At 44.8% G+C, this 18,649-nt stretch overlaps 2 long non-coding RNA genes across 3 annotated transcripts in view; both read left to right on the top strand.

Annotated features, from left to right (window-relative positions):
* Window positions 1–4,340: 4,340 nt before the first annotated feature.
* LOC104913095 (uncharacterized) overlaps window positions 4,341–18,649 on the top strand; it is a 65,434-nt gene continuing 51,125 nt past the window's right edge. For both annotated transcript variants that reach the window (XR_014886264.1, XR_014886265.1), the window contains exon 1: window positions 4,341–7,247. This is a non-coding gene — a long non-coding RNA (uncharacterized LOC104913095). The remainder of the gene's footprint in view (window positions 7,248–18,649) is intronic.
* Window positions 7,254–16,873, top strand: LOC146543373 (uncharacterized). Its single transcript, XR_014886267.1, has 2 exons — window positions 7,254–10,998; window positions 12,003–16,873. It is a non-coding gene; the product is annotated as an uncharacterized LOC146543373 (long non-coding RNA).

Genomic DNA, 18,649 nt, shown 5'->3' with positions numbered 1-18,649 from the left:
GCATTTTTCTGTATGGGAGATTTTCAAGGGGGAGAGAGATGCTTGTGGCCTCTCTTGTGGCATTTGTTCCTGCTTCTCTCAGATGTGTCCAATTCAGAGCTACATCATTTGGCTGCTCCTCTCCAGTGCTGCAGTTTGGTTCTTGCTCTAAAATTCTCTCTTTTCTTTACCTGAATGGCTGATGCCCTGCTGCTTGGAACAGGCAGCAGCTGTTGCAGGATTGCTCCTGAAAGCCAAAGATTCTTTTAAAGCTGTTCAAAGCAGGATGCTGGATGTGAGTTTGAAGGGATTCTGGGTGTTTTGTCCAAAGGAAGTTGTCGTCTCCTCAAACAGCACAATGATCAGCTCTGCTGTCCATTCTGTCTGTGTCCTTTTCACTGTTCATTACCTTCCTTTTGCTCCTATCTAGGCTGTTGCCTTCAAGTGACACTGCATTAGAGGTTTATACAGCCATGTCTTGGCCATTCGTCCATTTGGCAGAAAGCTGAGAGAGACGTTTGGGTAAGGTGATTTATTTATTTATTTATTAAACAAGAATTATCACTATTAATTTGTTCCCCAAATAGCTTTCTCTCTCATTGGACAATTTCTTCCTGCTTGAGGACAGTCCAAGCCTGTTCTGACAGGCAGCTTATCTGCCTCACAGCTCTGACTGCTTCCTCTGTCTCTCCTTTGTGTGGGAGGTGTTTTCTCTTTCAAAACTTTTGCTGACTTCAGTGGGTGCTAGCTTGTGCCCAAACATGCACTGATAGTGCAGTTCAGTGCTGAAATTTGCTGCTGATTTGTATTTATGTTGCTGTAGCATGTTTTTCTTTACAAAGGGAATGAAGGTGGTTTGGGGAGGGGTTGGAGTGTTGCTGCATGTTAGTAAAGGAGCGGTTCTCCACTGACCCAGGTATGCTTGGTAGGTCCTGCAGCAGAGTTGGGAGGTGTCAGGCCAATAGGGCTGCAAATAAGCTGCCAAACTGTTCTGTACGAAAGCTGTCTGGAAAAGCACAAAGCAGCCAACTTGTTCCTTTCTTGTGTCAGCAGCTCTTGAGGGTGTTCTAGAGAAATTCCTGGTCTAGCTTTAAATCTTGTAGAAGTGGAGAGAAGTGCATGTGCACGCATATAGCAGGATTTACAGATGTCAGTATTCTTAATAAAACAAATCTGGTCATGTTTGAAGCTGTCTGCCAGTGTGCAGTTCTTCATACAGTTAGTGCTACCACTGAGAGAGAATTCTCAGTGAGCAGGACGACCACAACTGCCTGTCTGTGGCTTAAACCAACAGTAGCCAGGAAATCCCCAGCTTGTTGCTTCTTTATGCTTCTCTTAGAGCAGCAGTATCAGTCTCGTGCACACAGACTCATTCCACAGACTGGACTAGCTGGGCCCCTCCTGGATGGGAAGGACAGATCCTCTCAGGAGGGGCACATCTATCTTGTGGAAAGCACTTCTTGACTGTACATGGCACACTAGGAAAGCTCCTGATGTTCATGCCAGCCTTTGGTTAACAAGGGCAGTGACCACTCTGATTCTGAATGAAAGGCCCAGTGCATTAAATGGGGAACAATGTTGCTTGGTGAGGGGCTGGTGTTGCAGTAGATAGTAGATAGCTGGTAGCCAAGCACCACACAGTTGTTTTCTCACTTTCTCCCTTCCCTGTGGAATAGAGAGAGAATTGGGGGGAAAAAAAAAAATCCAACGAAGTGGAACTTGTGGGTTGAGATAAAACTACTTACTAAGATAGAGAAAAGGAAGAGGGGGGAGGAAAAAAAAGATAATAGTTATACATCCATATTTATATATATTTGTTATATGACAAGTGATGTGCAAGCAGTGTACCACTTGTTGACCAATGTTGAGGTAACACCCCCTAAGCAGCTGAGAAGAGCACAATGAACCCCAATCCCTTTCAAAACTTTCCTTCTACGTGATATCAGATGGTATGGAATATCCCTTTGTCCATTTTGAGTTAGCTGTCCTGATTTTTGTCCCCTCCCAGCTCCTTGTGTCCCCCACTGGTATGACAGTAGGAGAAACAGAAAACTGAAATGCCCTTGGCTCTGTGCAGCACTGCTCAGCGACGGCTAGAAACACTGGTGTGTTATCAGCATTGTTTCTCTCCTAAAACTAAAACACAGCATCATACCTGATGCTATGAAGAAAAACAACTTTGTCCCAACTGAAACTGAGACAGCTGGGATGGGGCTGCCTCACCTGGAGAATGGTGGCTGTCCTAGCTAATGTTAATTAGCCACCGATAGATGAAGATGTATGCAGGAACATTCTCCTTGTCTCAGTGTTAAAAATCAGGCTTTGGTCTCTGACAGACTCTGTCCAGAGTAACTCCCAGATGTTGCTATTCTGAAATAACTATGAATGAAACTCTAGATGAGGGCTAGTCATCTTCAGACTCCAGAAATTCTGAGAAGATGCATTTGGTTTTGTCTCGGAAATCTTCACTTTTCTCCCTGAAAGTTGGGATGCTTTTTTTATTGGCTTTGTAATGCCACTATGCATCCAATGCAACTGCCTGTGCAGCAGAAGCCCATGGATGTTTGTAGGTCAGGCACGGCAGATGCTCATTAGGACTCACAGGTAGTATTTCACAGCAGTGAAAGCAGTAGCAAGGTTAATAAACAAATTATAAGCTACATTACTAAGCTGACAAATGCCACCCACTCATTACCTGTCTTAAACCACTCATTGCTAGCCAGTCTTTGTGAGAACTGATCTTGCTTCTCAGTGTCCAGCTTGTTCACTTACTATCATTACATTACATGAAGTAATCAGCCCTTCTTTGTGAAGCAAGAGGAAGATGTTTTTCCTTGGGGTTGTTTTCAGGGTGCTGAAATGTGGGTAGCTCTGGGCTGACGACTCTGAAGGACATAAAAGGCTGGGAGATGAAGACTTCATATGAACAATGGGAGTGGTATGTGGGTGTCAAGATGGCACATTGTCACTAGGGGGAAAAGGCTGTTCATCTCTGGTATTGAGGAACAGTACCCAGGAAAAGAATGTTGGGAAGAGCCACGTTGTTTTTTTTTTTTTTTTTTTTTTTTTTTTTTTTTTTTTTTTTTTCCCCCCTCTGGATAATTTCCAGGGCTTGGGAGCAAGCTGGGTTGCTGTATGATTACAGCTCACCCTGTGTCTGCTCCAAGCCCAAGGTGTTGCAGGAGGAAGTCCTGGTAGTGTTTCTGTGGAGACCTGCAGGTTTTTCCTGCAGAGAAAGGGGGGGAGGAAAAAAGGGATTAGCTGAGCTCTGCTATTTTCTTGCAGTAGCTTGAGTTCAGGAGTGCTGAGGATTGTCAGCCTGAGAAAAGCAGTCTCAGTGCCTGGCTGCTGCCATCACACTGTGTCAGACTGTACCAAATACTATGACTGTGCTGTGCCTTGGGTGCAGCTTTTCTCCTGGCACAGGCACCCTCACTGGGACCCTTCATGTGTGATGTAGCTGAGGCCTGCAAGCTGAGGAGTAAGGTGAGAGTAGATCGAGAAAACACTCCAGGATCCAGCCACCAATGGCAAGCCAGAATTCCTATTATGCTCTTAGGATTTTGAGATATCACAAGTGTGTCTCTAATGGGTAAATAATAAGCTGAAAGAAGGGAAGTAAAGATTGAAAGGTGAAGAGCCGGCTTTACTGATGGAAAACTGATATCAGTCAGCAGTAACAAGGGCCTGTCAAAGGCCAGAGTTGTTGAGTGGGTCTGATTGTGATAAAGAGGAGTAAAAGGCAGCTGAAGTACACTGCTTGCTAATCAGAGCAGCAAGAAAACAAAAGCTACAGTGAAAAACAGCAGTAAGTCTTTGTAATGCAGAGTGGTGGGGTTGTGGCATAGGATGCTGAGAAAAACAATCCAGGAGGGAGAGCTTAAGCCCGCTGCACTTCCTCTTAGATTAAAACAGGATGATGTCACTTGGTGATAAGATCTCAGAAGCGAAATGAACTGAGCTATAGGAACAAGGTTTGGGTAGCAGCAAAAAGCAAAACCATCAGACAGTTAATTCACAGGAAAACAATTCACCCTGAGAACAAACTGTATAAATGCACTGTGTAAGTTTGTAGTGAACAAAAGTTTATGCAGGTTACGGGAAGACTGGAATAACTAATAAAAAGAAAATCCATTGAGGGCTGTGAATTACCACTGCACAGTCCCTGGTTGAGAAAGTCCTGGAGCTGCAAACAGCTGGAGCCTGATAAAAAGTTTGTTATCTAACAGCCACACTGTTATTTCTATTCTTGCTTTCCTAGGTGCTACTATCAGCTACTGTTGGAGATGGAGCAGGATGGAGCTTGATCCAGCCTAGTGGCTCTGATTCTTCTGCTCTGGTGAGCAACCTGGTCTAGCTGTAGTTGTCCTCTTCACTGCATGGGAGTTGAACTAGATGGCCTTCAAAGGTCCCTTCCAACTCAAAGCATTCTATGACTCCAAGAAGATTCTGTCCTGGAGTAAACCATGTATAGTTCACTGTGGCTGCATGCTTGTGAGGAGGTTTTAAGGAGGTTGGAGCTTGTCCTCTCTCTCTGTTTGGAGAAGAAAGATGCCCAAGTACATGGCTGGAGGAGGAAAACTCTTGAGGTTATTGTACATCTGTTCTCAAAAGGACATTGAAATGCATGGGCAATGTACTGTAGGACAAACAAAGCAGGGAGAGGAGCTTTTCCTCAACAAGCATCCTGAAGTTCTTGTTTCTCACCACCACTGGCTACTGAAATGAACAGCTTCCTTAGGTGATGGAAAGCCACTGCCCTGGTCACTAAAACTACCTCTTGTTTTTCTGAGTAACGCTGGGGCAAGGCACCATTTCCAAAAGTGTTTCCTTTGCTTGACCCATCATCTCTCTGCTGTATTGTGCTTCTGCTTGAGAAGAGGGTGGCATGGAAGTAGCTAGATGGGCCAGAGCAACTTGTCATCTCTTCAAAGCCCCTATGTGCTACTTTAACCCGTGCTTCAGTGGGATGAGGCACTGTGTGGGAGAGCAAGAGTAAGACGGTTTCCTAATGTTCCTGTTGATCATATGGGCCTGCTGAGTCTCCTGATCTACTGTGGAGATATGTCACAATGAGGACTCTCTCTTAATCCTCATAATCCTTTGTTGGTGCTTCCTACCCACATACACTAGTTATTTCCTATCAACAGGGAGTAACCTATGTGGAAGATAGGATCAGATTCCCAGGAACCAGGCTGTGGTAAGAGTGAAGGAAGAACGAGGAAACCGTCCTAATTTTAGGCTAATCTTATAAGTACATGGCTGGATACAGATAATATAAAGGAAAATGTTAGGAGATCTTTAGCATTTGGTGAGGGAAAGATCATCTTTTGCTAAGAGTAGCCTTAATTGTAACTTCAGATGTGCTAAGGCTGCTGTTTGATCTCAGCTTCGGCAGAGAGGAAGGGACAGATTTTGCATTGTCTCTGGAGGAGCAGCCTAAAAAAGGCCAGGATAAAGGGGCTTCAAAAGCTTTATTTCTTGACACTCTTGTACTGATTGAAACTATAGTGCATACATGGAGTGCTTTTTGATTTCTCAGCTTGGTTTTGGTTAAAATGCTACAGGAATAAGAGAAAAAGGGCTGTGTGGTTTTTTTTTTTTCTGAAGTAGACGTGCTAATGGGATTTATTGTTTGTCATTTAATGTTGCAAGGACATTGCTGAAAATACAGAAGATGACAAGTCTTTTCTTCTTAGCATAAGTGGGTTGGCAGGGGTCTGGAGTTGTTCCTTTCTCCTACATAAACCTGGAACTGGAGCCTGTAGCAGTCAGGCTCTCAGCCTATCCTTCCTGCTTACATTTCTTGTGGGCTGGGTGGAGTGTGCTGGAACTGTTTGTGGTGGGAAATTCTCTCTAGACGGTTGCTTTTATAACCCTTTTTGGACAATCCATAAAAGGTAGGGATTATCTTCTAGCTTACCTGAATCACAGCACCATACACAAAGCCTACAGTTGTCTCTATGTGTTTGCAAGCAAACTAAGATCGTGTGTGTGTTTGTGAGAAATTAATTATCTTCACAGAGGTGTGTGAGGTTCATTACCCATATGTTCATGTGAAGCTGTTGTTCTAGTGCAATCTGGTAACCATACACATGAATACAATGCAACAAGGTATGGACACTGGTTGTTCATCTCCACCCTGAAGGCAGTGTTGCAAGTTCCCAGAAAATCCCATCCTGTCCTTGCAGGTTTGGACTTGTTTGGCTTTTTGCTATCTATCCTCTTTGGAGGTGCTTAGTTGTATTGATGCTTGCTGTTTTATTTATTGCCCAGCTCTGAGCTGGTTGCTGCTTGTTCTTTCAGAAGCTTTACGGGCTTTATCTTAAGCCAAGTTAGTGAAATGGAGGTGATGTACAGAACCCCTGCTGTTTCTTAGAAGGTTTCTTTCTCTTTGAGTTAGTCCCATGAGAACAGATCACACCAGGCTTGACCTAAGAAGAATAGTAGTCGTTCCCCATCCCAAATGTGCATTAGGATGAGACTTTTCAGCCTATCCGTATCTTCATTTCCCACTTCTGTTTCTGGCCCTCCCAAGATGGTTGATTTTTGCTTGAAAGTCAGCAGAAGGGTCGTGCCATATGGCCTTCCATAACATACCCAGGAGGTTTTCTTTGCTATTTTCTTGTCATTGTAGTAGGTTATGTCTACTTTATTATAAATAGTATATCTGTGTTCTTATGAACAGTGCACAGTTTAGCTCTGGTGGCTATTTTTTGTTGTTTTTTTTTTTTAAGTTTCTATTTTTTAATAAAATGAAAGATGTGTTTGGTCAGTGTTGAAGGTGAATTCTATCAGAGAGCAAGATTGCCTCAAAGGATGCATACAAAAGTCTCATAAAGAGACATAATCAGATTTTTCATGAAGTTGATTATCTGGTGGCAACCTTATACATTCCATTTGAGAATTCTCAGGTAATGTATATTATGTCAACGGGAAATTAAGTCTCAAATATACAAAAAAAAAGATGATTTTTTTTTTGCAGTCTTGAAACCTGCTCTCAAATTCCTTTATCAAAATGGAAAGCAAGGCTACATATTTTTTTGCTGTTTATGGGACTGTTTAGCCAATGTATCAAAATGCATAAAATTACTTGCTATAACTTCAGTTAGTTCTGCACTGTGCCCTAGTTTTAGCCTAGATAGTTTTAGTAGCACACCCCTGTTTAGCTGTTGCTGAGAGATGAGTGCATACAAGGGCTGAGCTGGGCTGCTGGACTGGGAAAAGCCACTGCAGTGCTGGTGTGGGACAGGGGGCTGCTGCTGGAGGTAAAGTAGAGTTTTAGACCTGCCTGGGTGGAAATGCTAACTCTGGTGCTCCATGGTGCTCTAGTGAAGTACTCTGCCTGTTCTCTGGGATTGCTGAATCTTGCTGCCTTCCATGTCTTCTCCTCCTTGGCAGATGTTCCACTCCCTCAGTCAGGTTGAATCCCATCCTTGTCTGTTAGATTTTTTGGTGAATCCTACTGTAGCATGGGTGTTTGAATGTTGCTTCTTTGCTATCCAGCTACCACTGTGCCATATTTCTACCTTCTCAGATCAGCAGAGGCCCTGCAATTAAGAAGCTGTCGTCCCCTTTGGCCTAAGATGCTTTTAAAGCCTTGTGGGGGAACGTGCCAGGGGGGTGAGAATTGGCTTGCTAGGAAGATGAATTGGAGAACATTTGTTTTATGTGTGTTGCTGGGATCTGATCTGCTACAAGGAGGAGAGTCCCTGCGCTGCAAGCTGGCTGTGCTGAGCCCAGGCATGGATGGAGGGGAAGTGCCCAATCTGTGTAGGCTGTGAGTGTACCCTGGGCTGAGCCACCAACAGAAAGCTAGAAGAAATCAACAGAGTTTCTAACAAGCCATCTTTCACTGGAACCTTGTGGCCCAGCCTTCTTACACCTTCTCTAAGCAATAGTGCAAGGTGTCATGCTAGACTGCCTCACTGCTGGAGCCTTGATCTGTAGCCATCCACACCTGGGAAGGTGTCTCTCACAGCAGCATGGTGCCATGTGGAAAGCCCCAAAGAAAGGTGCTGCAGGCAGATGATGCAGAGCACACAACTCAGGATGGGGTTTCAGGACTGCCTGACTTTCAGCTCTGGGTCAGACTAGGTGAATGCTCTTTGCAGCACTGGTAGGGACTGGTATGTTGCATAAACAGGGGTTGCTGGATGTACTGCACTGAACTCTTACTCATCCTCCTTTTTCCTTAGGGCATTCTTTGTTCATTGAACTTGTTACCAGAGTGGCTTTGATGGAAATCACCTGTTTCCTGAAAGCAGAGGCCTTTCTTGAGTTTTGTTGTGTGCTTGTTACCACGGATCACAGTCAAGAAAGTGAAACGTTATCAACACTAAGAAAGCAGTGAGCCAGTTTCAGTTGCCTGCAGTCACATACTTCTGGTGAGCAGGGCAAAACTTTGAGTGGAGAGCACAGCCTACTTCTAGTCTATGTCTCCTTCTTTCCTGGCTCTAAAAGTGGTTTCAGGTGTATTGCTCTGAGATAGACAGAGTGAACCAATTGAGGGTAAGCATGCAGTCTTTCTCCTTCTCCATTCTTCACTGCACTAGTTAGCAGAGACAGGATTGCAGCCAGTACCTCTGTGGCATCACACACGGCTATTGTGTGAACTAAGAAGGTGGCAAGTCCTGTGTCATTTTGGTGAAAATATTTATCATGTTTTCTGCAAACATGGACCAAGAGGAATGGGTAGTTCTGCTGTTGGTCTTTCTGATTCAGGCCAATGGCTTTTAGCAAGCATCGTGGCTCTTCAGCTCTTGGGGCTCAGCGTGTCATCTTTCAAAGCTTCACGTAACTACCTCTGTTGTGCCTACTAAAAGACAGGTATCTTCTATGCGAGGGATTTGAGTTAATCTCTAGAATCTGAAAAGGAAAAAGACTGTAACCCTTATTCTGGTTTTATTCTTCCTCTGCTCCAGTGGCCTCTTTTTTACTCTCCCAAAGTAAGGAATCTGTAATTTCTTAATTGAAACTGCTTCTTTTAGTTCAGAGAAAAGAAAAAAAAAAAAAAAAAAAAAAGATAGAAACAGTGGAAGTGTAAACAGGAAAGCACACCAAAAAGACCCCACACAATCCCTGAAGAATGCAAAGCCTTCTACACCAGGAGACTCTGTGAATCAACTATCAATTGGTGTGAGGTACTAGAAAGGGAAATGTTTAATTTTTGTGTTTGTGTCCAGTGGAGCTAAATGAAGACTTTGAGGGGAGGGGGGGGAGAGGAGGAGGAGGAGGAGGAGGAGGAAAGCTAAAAAGAATTCAAAGGGAAATCAGCACATAGAGCTTCTGGCTGTGTGTGCAGCACTGTCCAAGAGTTTAGTGGGAATGTTAATAGCTTATTCTCAGCAGTACTTGTCAAATGTGAGTCTGTAATTTGGGAACTTTGTGCATAACTTTCAGGTTTAAAATTAGAGAAATGTGGCCTAGATTATTAAAAAGTGACTATGGAGGTTCCCTCAAACCAGTGCTATGATATTCCACAAGCAGAACTAGAGGGAATGGCTTCAAGCTGTGCCAGGGGAGATTTAGACTGGACGTTAGAAAATGCTACTTTTCTGAAAGAGTGGTCAGGCACTGGAATGGGCTGCACAGGGAGGTGGTGGAGTCACCGACCCTGGAGGTGTTCAAGGAATGTTTGGGTTTTGTGTTGGGGGACGTGGTTTAGTGAGAACTATTGGTGATGGGTGGATGGTTGGACTGGGTGATCTTGTAGGACTTTTCCAACGTTGGTGATTCTGTGATTCTGTGATTCAGTGCCTAGAAAAGCAGATCCCTTAAAGATACAAATCCAGTAGGTAATTTAAGTGATTTTTCAGTTTGGAAATTGTGTGATTTGTTGGCCAAAGGAATTGTTTGTGAATTATCTATTAAATGTGTTCATATAGAACATATACTACATTAGTGAACAGTCACTGAAGCTGGAGTTTGTTCATGGCTAATAGGTGAACTGAGAGAAGAGCTAAATCATTTGAGTGCTTAATCCAAATTCTGCAATAGCTTTACCATCAAATCACAAAGAGCAAAATGTTTAATTAAGGTCAATATTGATGGATTGTGAAGATCATATCTGTTTTTTACTACTATTGGTTTATTCGGAAGAGTCTATAGAAGCTTTGGAGCATCTTACCATTTTTAACTCCTTTTGAAAGGATGCCGAAAGGCCAGAGCCACACAGTTATCCCTCTGTAGCTGGTCAGACAATCCAGTTTGCAGGCAGTTTATTTGGTCTGGGAATTCAGAGGTGTCCTTGTGCTGAGATTCTGAGTGATGCCTGCCAGGCAAGGCAACAATTTTCACCTCTGCAATTTGAAGAAGCTAAGAACAAACTGTCACAACTCCCTCCTTCTGTCAACTGACAAGCATGATTTTGTTTAATTATTTGTGTTAGATCATTAGTCCTGTGCTCGGTGCTGCATGAAGATAATGATGCAAAGCCTGTGCCAGGTTTAGATGCCATACAAAAGCCCACTTTACATCAGTGAGTGAAAGAACGACAGGGCTTGCTTTGGAACATCACCTAAGCTGCCTTGGTGTGTTGGCTGTGGCAGAAGTGGATAGACTCTTCTCCCAGCTCTGTCTCAGGAAAGTCTGCATGACTGGAAAATGAACCACTGAAATGTCTTGGGGAAATGAATCCCTTCTCTGTAGGGCATATGTCCTAAAGTACTTGAAGTGCTCAAGGAAAAATCTCCCCTATTGTTTCCACTTTGAATAGTAAGATATTTAACACTTTCATTTAGCCTGGTTGTTAAAACAAAATATATTTCTTCAGAATCACATTTCTGCATTGGTAAGAATCTCCTTTGTCTTCTCCATTGTGCATTTGAGCATGACGTTTCTGAGGGAGCTCATCTCAGAGATCCACCACGCACTTCCCACTGGACCAGGCCCAGACTTGGACAAGACTGTACGGAGCAGCAAAAAGTCAGATATTTGGAGACCTTGGACAAAGCAGAATTTCTCAGTCTTTGCTCTCCAGAGAACAGAAACTCAAAGCGTGTCTTCTGAAGGTGCCTGGTAATTACAGACAAACCTCTTCCAGTGCCTGTAGTGATAACTGGCCCTAATATTACTTTCGTGTCCCCTCAGTCTACATATAAATGCATGCTTCTTTTTGTTCTTTTCACATGTTCTCTTTTCTGAGCTTCCGCTTACACTGTTGATAAGCATCTTATCAACTTAGTGCGCTTGAGAGTGTTTGGTTTTGGAAGGTCTAGCAAGGTTTACTATGGAGTACCCAGAATTATTGAAGAGTTGTCCTGTAGCCTGCCTACTGGGTCCCTCCTGTCAGGAACGTGCTCGCTGCAGATACCAGCTGGTATGGCAGGGATGAAACTGGGAAGGGAGGCAAATGGGTACTGGTGATAATCCTCTGAGCATAGGAGTCTGAGAAGGGGAATGAGCAGTGCTGGTGAAAGAGAAGGTTTGAGAGGGTAGAAAGGGGACACCATTTCTCCTCTTAACTCTGCTGATGTGTCTGCCCACCTACTTTTGTGCAGGACTGCGTGTCTACTGTCTGTGGGAATGAGGCAGGACAGATGATGCCTAGATGCCTTGCTGTTTCTCAGTACTGTGGCTGGACTTGTTGAGCACAGTTCTCTGTCACCTGAATGACACCTGCCTTAACCTGGTGGCAGTTTGATCAGGGACTGGAGCTGGTGTGCATTATCTGTTCCCATGGCTGACCATGTAGGGGGAAACCAACTACACTGCACTGCTGTTATGAGATGTGTGCCCTTTATGCCTGCTGGAGTGGCTGGGTCTGTCTGCACTGGAAGATGCTCTTCCTTCTGGAGGAAGTAATATAGGCCCAGCTTCTGTGAGATGCTGCAGGGTGGCTAGACATTCTCAGCAGATAGAGACTGTGTAATTCAGGTGGACCACTGAAATTTTAGGCAGCAATTAGGACTTACAATATTTGACTCTGAATTACTGCATATCTGGATGGTGTCTTGATATATTTCTGATGTCAAATCCTTCCTACATAGGAAGTGTTATTTCATTCTCTGTTTGCCTCCTAGGTGTTCTTCTTGGAAGCCTGATCAAAAGCCTGTGATGCGTTGGATGGACTTGTCCCATTGAACTCCCTAGGTTTTCTTTGTTCCTCTAAACTTGCAGGTTATCCCAGGCAGCTTCTTTGATGTCTTTCTTCCCAAGTGGAGGACTATCAAAAGGACTTAAGGGCACTGGGGCAATGAGTTGATGGAGCAGGAGTACAGGTGGTGTTTTCCACTACCTTAGTGGTAGTGAGGGATGGAGGGATGCTGAGTGGACTAGAAAAAAATATCTCATAAATGCATGGCTGAGAGACTGGTGCAATTGAAGGAATTTTGTTTTTGACCCCGGGGTGGTTTACTGAGCACTTGGCCTCATGGCTGCAGATGGCTCTCACTTGTCTTAAAAAGGGAAACAGATTCTAGGCCAGGAGCTGGCAGGGCTTGTTGAGAGGGCTTTAAACTAGGTGTGAACGGGGAAGGGGATAAAACCAGTCTCACTAGAGATGAGCCTGGGGGAACTATGATGGGAGTGGGGTTGAAGCAAGGGGCTCAGCTGAAGTGCATCTGCACCAATGCACACAGCATGGGCAACAAACAGGAGGAGCTGGAAGCCATCGTGCAGCAGGCAAACTGTGACTTAGTTGCCATTACTGAAGCATGGTGGGATCGCTGCCATGACTGAGTGCTGCAATGGAGGGCTGTAAGCTCTTCAGAAGGGATAGGCAAGGAAGGAGGCTCATCAGGGTGACTTTCTGTGTTAGTGTTTTGATGCTGAGCTCAGGGCTGTGAATGATAAGGTTCAGTCCCTATAGGTAAGGATCAGGAGGAGGGCCAACAAGGCAAACATGCTGGGGGCGTCTGTTACAGACAGCCTAATCAGGATGAAGAGACAGACAGGGTGTTCTATGAGCTGTGCAATTGCCAGCCCTTGTTCTCATGGGGGAATTCAATTCTCTGATATATACTGGAAATACAATACAATGTAGTAGAGGCAGTCTAGGAGGTTTCTAGGTGTGTGGCAGATCTCTTCCTGATACAGCTGGTAAGAGAGCCTACCAGGGGAGGTGCTCTGCTAGAGCTGCTGTTCACAAACAGAGGAGGACTGGTGGGAGATGTGGAGGTCAGGAGCTGTCCTGGGCAGAGTGACCATGAGATGGTAGAGTTCTCTGTTCTTGGTGAGTTCAGGAGAGGGATCAGCAAAACTACTGCCTTGGGCTTGGAGGGCAGACTTTGAATTGCTCAGGTACTGAACATGGGGCTGGACGCTCCTCAAGAAGGAAGTCTTAGAGATGCAGGAGCAGGTATCCCCCTGTGCTGTGAGATGAGCTTGCGGGGAAGACCTGCGTGGATGAACAGGGAACTTTTCTGAGGTTCCAGCAAAAAAAGTCTACCTCCTGTGGAAGAAGGAATAGGCAACTCAGGGAGAGTACAAAGAATTTGCAGGGAGAAAATTAGAAAGCTCAGCTTGAACTCAACTTGGCAGTTGGGGTAAAACAGAACAAAAAACTTTTTTACAAACATATTAACAGTAGGAGGAGGGATAAGGACAATCACCATCATTTATTGTATGCAGCGGGGAAATTGACCACTGCGGATAAGAAAAAGGCTGAGGTTCTCAGTGCCTTCTTTACATCTGTCTTTAAAAGTGAGACCAATTACCATCATACCCCCTGACCTGGAAGTCTGGGATGGGGAGCAGAATAAACCCCCCACAATTCAGGTGAGAACAGTTTGAGACCTACTTCTCCCCTGGACTGTCCTAAGTGCATGGGGCTGGATGGAATGCAGCTGAGGGAGCTGGCGGAGGTGATTGCTAAGTTGCTTTCCACCATTTATCAGTGTTCCTGGTCAACCAGAAAGGTCCCAGAAGATTGGAGACTTGCCAACGCGACTCCTATCTACAAGAAGGGTTATAAGGAGGATCTGGGGAAGTACAGGACTGCCAGCCTGACCTTGGTGCCAGGAAAGGTTATGGAGCAGATCATCCTGAGTGAGATCACACAATATATGGGGGACAACCAGGTGATCAGGTCCAGCCAGCATGGGCTCATGAAAGGCAGGTCCTGCTTGACCAACCTGATCTCCTTGCATGATTGAGCAACCCGCCTGGTGAATAAGGAAAGGTCTGTGGATGTGATCTATCTAGACTTTAGTAAACCCTTTGACACTGTCTCCCACAACATTCTCTTAGAGAAGTTAGCAATTCTTGGCTTGGACAGATGTAGTGCTGGGTGAAAAACTGGCTGGAGGGCCAGGTCTGGGGAGTGGTGGTGAATGAATTAAATCCAGCTGGCGACCGTTAGGGGTCAGTTCTGGGGCCTGTCAATATCTGGATGAGGGCATTGAGTGCACCCTCAGTGCAAGTGACACCAAGTTGGCAGGAAGTGTCAATCTGCTTGGGAATAGGAAGGCCCTATGAGAGGGATCTGGACAGGCTGGATCCATGGGCTGAGAGCAACGGGATGAAGTTCAACAAGACCAAGTGCTGGGTGCTGTGCTTTGGCCACAACAGCCCCAGGCAACTCTTGGGGTAGACTTGGGGCAGAGTGGCTCAAAGACTGTGCAGAACAAATAGTCCTGGGAGTGCTGGTCAACACCCGGCTAAGGATAACCAGCAGCATGCCCAGGTAGCCATGAAGGCCATTGGCATCCTGGCTTGTGTAAGAAATAGGATTGTCAGCAGGAGCAGGGAAGTGATCATCCTGCCATACTCAGCACTGGTAAGGCCATACTTTGAATGCTGAATTCATTGTTCAGAAGAAAGATATCGAGGCCCTGAAGGGTATCCAACAAAAGCTGGTGAGGGGTCTGGAGAACAAATCTTATGAGTGAACTGGGCTGGGGGGACTGGAGAATAGGAGGCTCAAGGGTGACCTTATCTCTCTACAAGTCCCTGAAGGGAGGCTATGGTGAGGTGGGAGTCACTCTTCTGCCATGTAACTAGAGATAGGACTAGTGGGAATGGCCTCAAATTGCACTATGGTAAATTCAGATTAAATGTTAGAAAAAATCTGTTCTCTGAAGGAGTGTTCAGGTGCTGGAATGGACTATCCAGGGAGCTGGTGGAGTCTCCATCTCTGGAAGAGCTCAAGAAACATGTAGATGTTGTACTAAGGGACGTGGTTTAGTTGGGAAATATTTGTGGTAGGTGGATGGTTGGACTGGATGATCTTGGAGGTTTTTTCAAACCTGAGTGATTATATGATTCTAATTATGAGTCCTGTGCAGCAGGCTAGTAGTTCTGAAGACTTCAGTCAGGGTGATTAACAACTGTACTTTAATAAAAAAAAAAAAAAAAATGTTCTGCCTAAGCCTTCTGAACTGCAGCCCTAATTACTCTGCAGCCTGATGTGCAACAATTGCAAAGCTAATAGGATCACCTGAATCCAGTTAATGAATCCTCTGTTCCATCTTGCTGTGACTCATAAATTGTGTAGCACGCTTTCTGATCTCCCCTGCCCTGCTCCATTGCCTAGTGAATATTTATGCTGTGTGTTGCCAAAGGTGGTGGTGGTGGGGTGCTTTGAATAAATTAACTTAATATCTGTGTATCCTTCCTCTCATTATTTCAAGGGATTGTAAGGATCAAGAGCCTGGGTGTTTTGCTTTGGTCTCAAGGTGACTTCATTCAAGAAGTCACCAGTAGCTACTGCTGCACAATAGCTCTTCAGGCTTTCAGGTTTTGTGAGACATCAATACAGCCCCACTCTCTGCTTCCCCAGAAGTGCTTTGCATCTGTTAGAGAACAGACTTAGGAGAAACTCACCTCCTTGCTAGCATTTTGAGATCATTTGGCCCGTATCAGGACAGGAAAAAGTATTAATCTGGAAGTAATCTGTTTTTGTTGGAATATTTTTTTCTCTTGGTTTCAACCCTTTTTGTGTCAATTTGCTTATGCTTCTTGCTTTTTTCCCCTGCGATGCTTTCAAAAGAAAAAAGGCATATTGACCCCAAACCCCTCGTCTTTCATTTTTTACAAGGTTGTAAGCTGGTGGTCTGGGTTTAGGAGGCTCAGAAGGTTCAGGAGAGTGGGGCTCTGCGTGAGCAGTGGGAACTGAATGATGGTTTTGGTTTTAAGTTGCTTTAACAGATGGAGGGCATAGGTGAGGTTTGGGTTTGTGGCAAACTGTTGTGTTAAGGAATCAGCCTCAACCAGCCATAAGCAAAAGTTTGTTGTGAAAGTGGTGGTTTAGAACTTCCCTCCTTGTTGACTTCTCATCTTAAATGTACTGTTTCTTTACAAGCTTTAACCCAAATAGAGTGGAGATATACACAGACTTACAGGCACGCCGTTTAGACACACTGTAGAATGCACCTCACTCTGCCTTATGAACAACCACAGGCAAGGAAGCCTGTCTGACAAATTTAGTGGCAGGAAGCAAAGTAAACATCCAGAGGATGTAATGAAGAGATTCAGGAAGGTAGGACTTAGCAACATACCAGAGGAAAGACTTGACGCCAGTTACATTGCTGGTCCTGTAGCTCCAGAGCAGTCCTTTACCAAACATGATGCCCGTCATGGTCTTGTGATTTTTGGTTATTGTTATTCCACATCATAACATCATGTAGTGCACTGGGAGTTAAAGTGTTAACCCTCCAATTCCAGGCACCTGTCTGGAAGAGAAGAACTACGTACCCCAGAACACTTGGCGTTCAGAGAGGAGATGTAACCCCTGACAAGGTCACCTGATGTCCCTTTTTTTACCTTCAGCTCTCCTCGCTGCTGCTCGACCCGACTGCGCATCTCACCTCAGTGTGTGGTGAGGCCTTCAGTTCTCAGACACTCTTTCTATTTTTATATTTGATTTACTTGCTTCAATTCTAATTATATTGTATTATAGCGTGTTATCTTGCATTCCAATTCCGTATTTAGTAAATTAGTTTGTTTCTCCTCAGATCGTTGCTGCTGTTTCTAATTACTGGGGTCCCGTTTCCCCTTCCTGGAGGTGCAGATCTGTGGATCCCTTCACCCTGCCAGTCACTGGGCTGAACCAGCCTGTAAACCGTTGACAATGGCACGAGACACATCTGTCTTCACTGCTCATGAGTCTGAGTTAATGTAAAAACATAAAAAAGAATGCAGATGTGAGGCCTGGCATTAGCTGTCCCTGAACTATGGCAGCAGTTCAGTAGAGAGGAGGATGTGTGCAGCAGATATTTCTCTCTACCTCTGCTTACACTTACAGCTGCCTTCAGATATGGGTCAAGCTGAAAAAATTCCAACTCCCTCAGAGAGTGTTAATAGGGAGTATTAGGTTGGGGGTTTTTGGAGGCTTAATTAAATCTCTTGAAACTTGAAAGCCTTGGCTAAGAGAGGGAAAATGCTAAATGATTCAAGTGTTGCAGTAGAGAGGTGAACAAAATTAGAAAGGAAAGACAAAAATATTTTTTGCATGCTAGCATCAGATTTCAGGCCAGTCTGTTACAGCTGTGGGGAGAGAATGGCACTTTTTTTTTTTTTTAAGAGCAGAGCTTAAAGAAAAATAATAATAATAATAAAAAAGGCTTAATGGCATATGGAAAAAGAAAGAAAACCAAGGAAACTTGCTTGGAAATGGTAAGGACAGTAAGGAGGGAGAGATGATTGATGATGCTGGAGACTTTCCATTAAAAGTGCAGCAGCATCTCTGGCTGTTCCAGCCTAGTCAGGACCTGTAAAAAGCCTCTGGTGAGCCATGGGCTGAATGTGGGAGGAAGAGTTTTTAAACACTATAGTATCCAACTTCTATGCGCTTAACTTTCCCCTGCTGTTTGAAGGCCCCTCTCTGGTGATAGCAGGCATTTTTCTACTGTCTGTGCTCAGTCAGATGACTGGCAATGGGTGAGGGAAGTAGGAGCTGTAGTGTAGGTAAATAATGGTTTTAATTGCTTGGATTTTTGTTTGCTTGTTGTGTTTTGTTTTTCCTTATGGAAGAAATGGGTAATGTGCTGTGGGACTGACTGCTGAGTCCAAGAGGCTAGGTGGAAAAAAGGGGAATGCTTGTGTTCCCTCACTGTTGCCCAGAGGGTCGGCTGGGTTTTCTCAGGGTGGGTGGGAAGATGTCACTGCTTGCCTCTTCATCAGGCAGAGTGGAAATCAGCCATAGATTTCCCTTTGTCTTCCTGATAAATATTTGAATTCTGGATGTTTTGGAAACTGAGCAGGAGAAGACAAAACTCAAACTTGTCAGCTTTTTGGGAGAGTGGGAACTGGCTGCCTCCCATGTACTGTCTGTGGGACTGCTTCACATGGCTGCTCAGTGTTTGGGGAGCGCCTTGTGCTTCCCTCAGAGATGCTCCAGGCCCTCAGGGGCCTCTGTTGGGCACAGAGAAGAGCTGTCTGTTGTGTACCAGTAGAAGAGAAGAGTGTTCCTGGCTCCAGCACAGATCTAGCTCCCTCAGACCTCATCCATCTTCATGTCTTGGCAGGGTGAGGAGGAAGCTCGGCAGAGCAGTGTGTGCTTCGTGCTGCTGGAAGCAGGATGTCCTCAGTGTGGGACACAGTGGCAGATCACAGCCTGCTGGTCCAGTTGCAAGAGTGAGATTTGTCCAACCTTCTGCTTCTCACAGCCTACAGTAACTGGTGGGAGTTTTCAGCATGCCCGGGAGCGGGACAAAGATTTTAAACCCTTACCCTAAGCCATGGGGCAAGAATTCAGGAGGCTTTCATCTTTGGATGAAAGAGTTATTAT

This window comes from Meleagris gallopavo, chromosome 14, assembly GCF_905368555.1.
Source record: "Meleagris gallopavo chromosome 14, MGAL_WU_HG_1.1, whole genome shotgun sequence".
Classification (NCBI taxonomy): Eukaryota; Metazoa; Chordata; class Aves; order Galliformes; family Phasianidae; genus Meleagris; species Meleagris gallopavo.
This window is presented reverse-complemented; position numbering and strand designations above follow the sequence as displayed.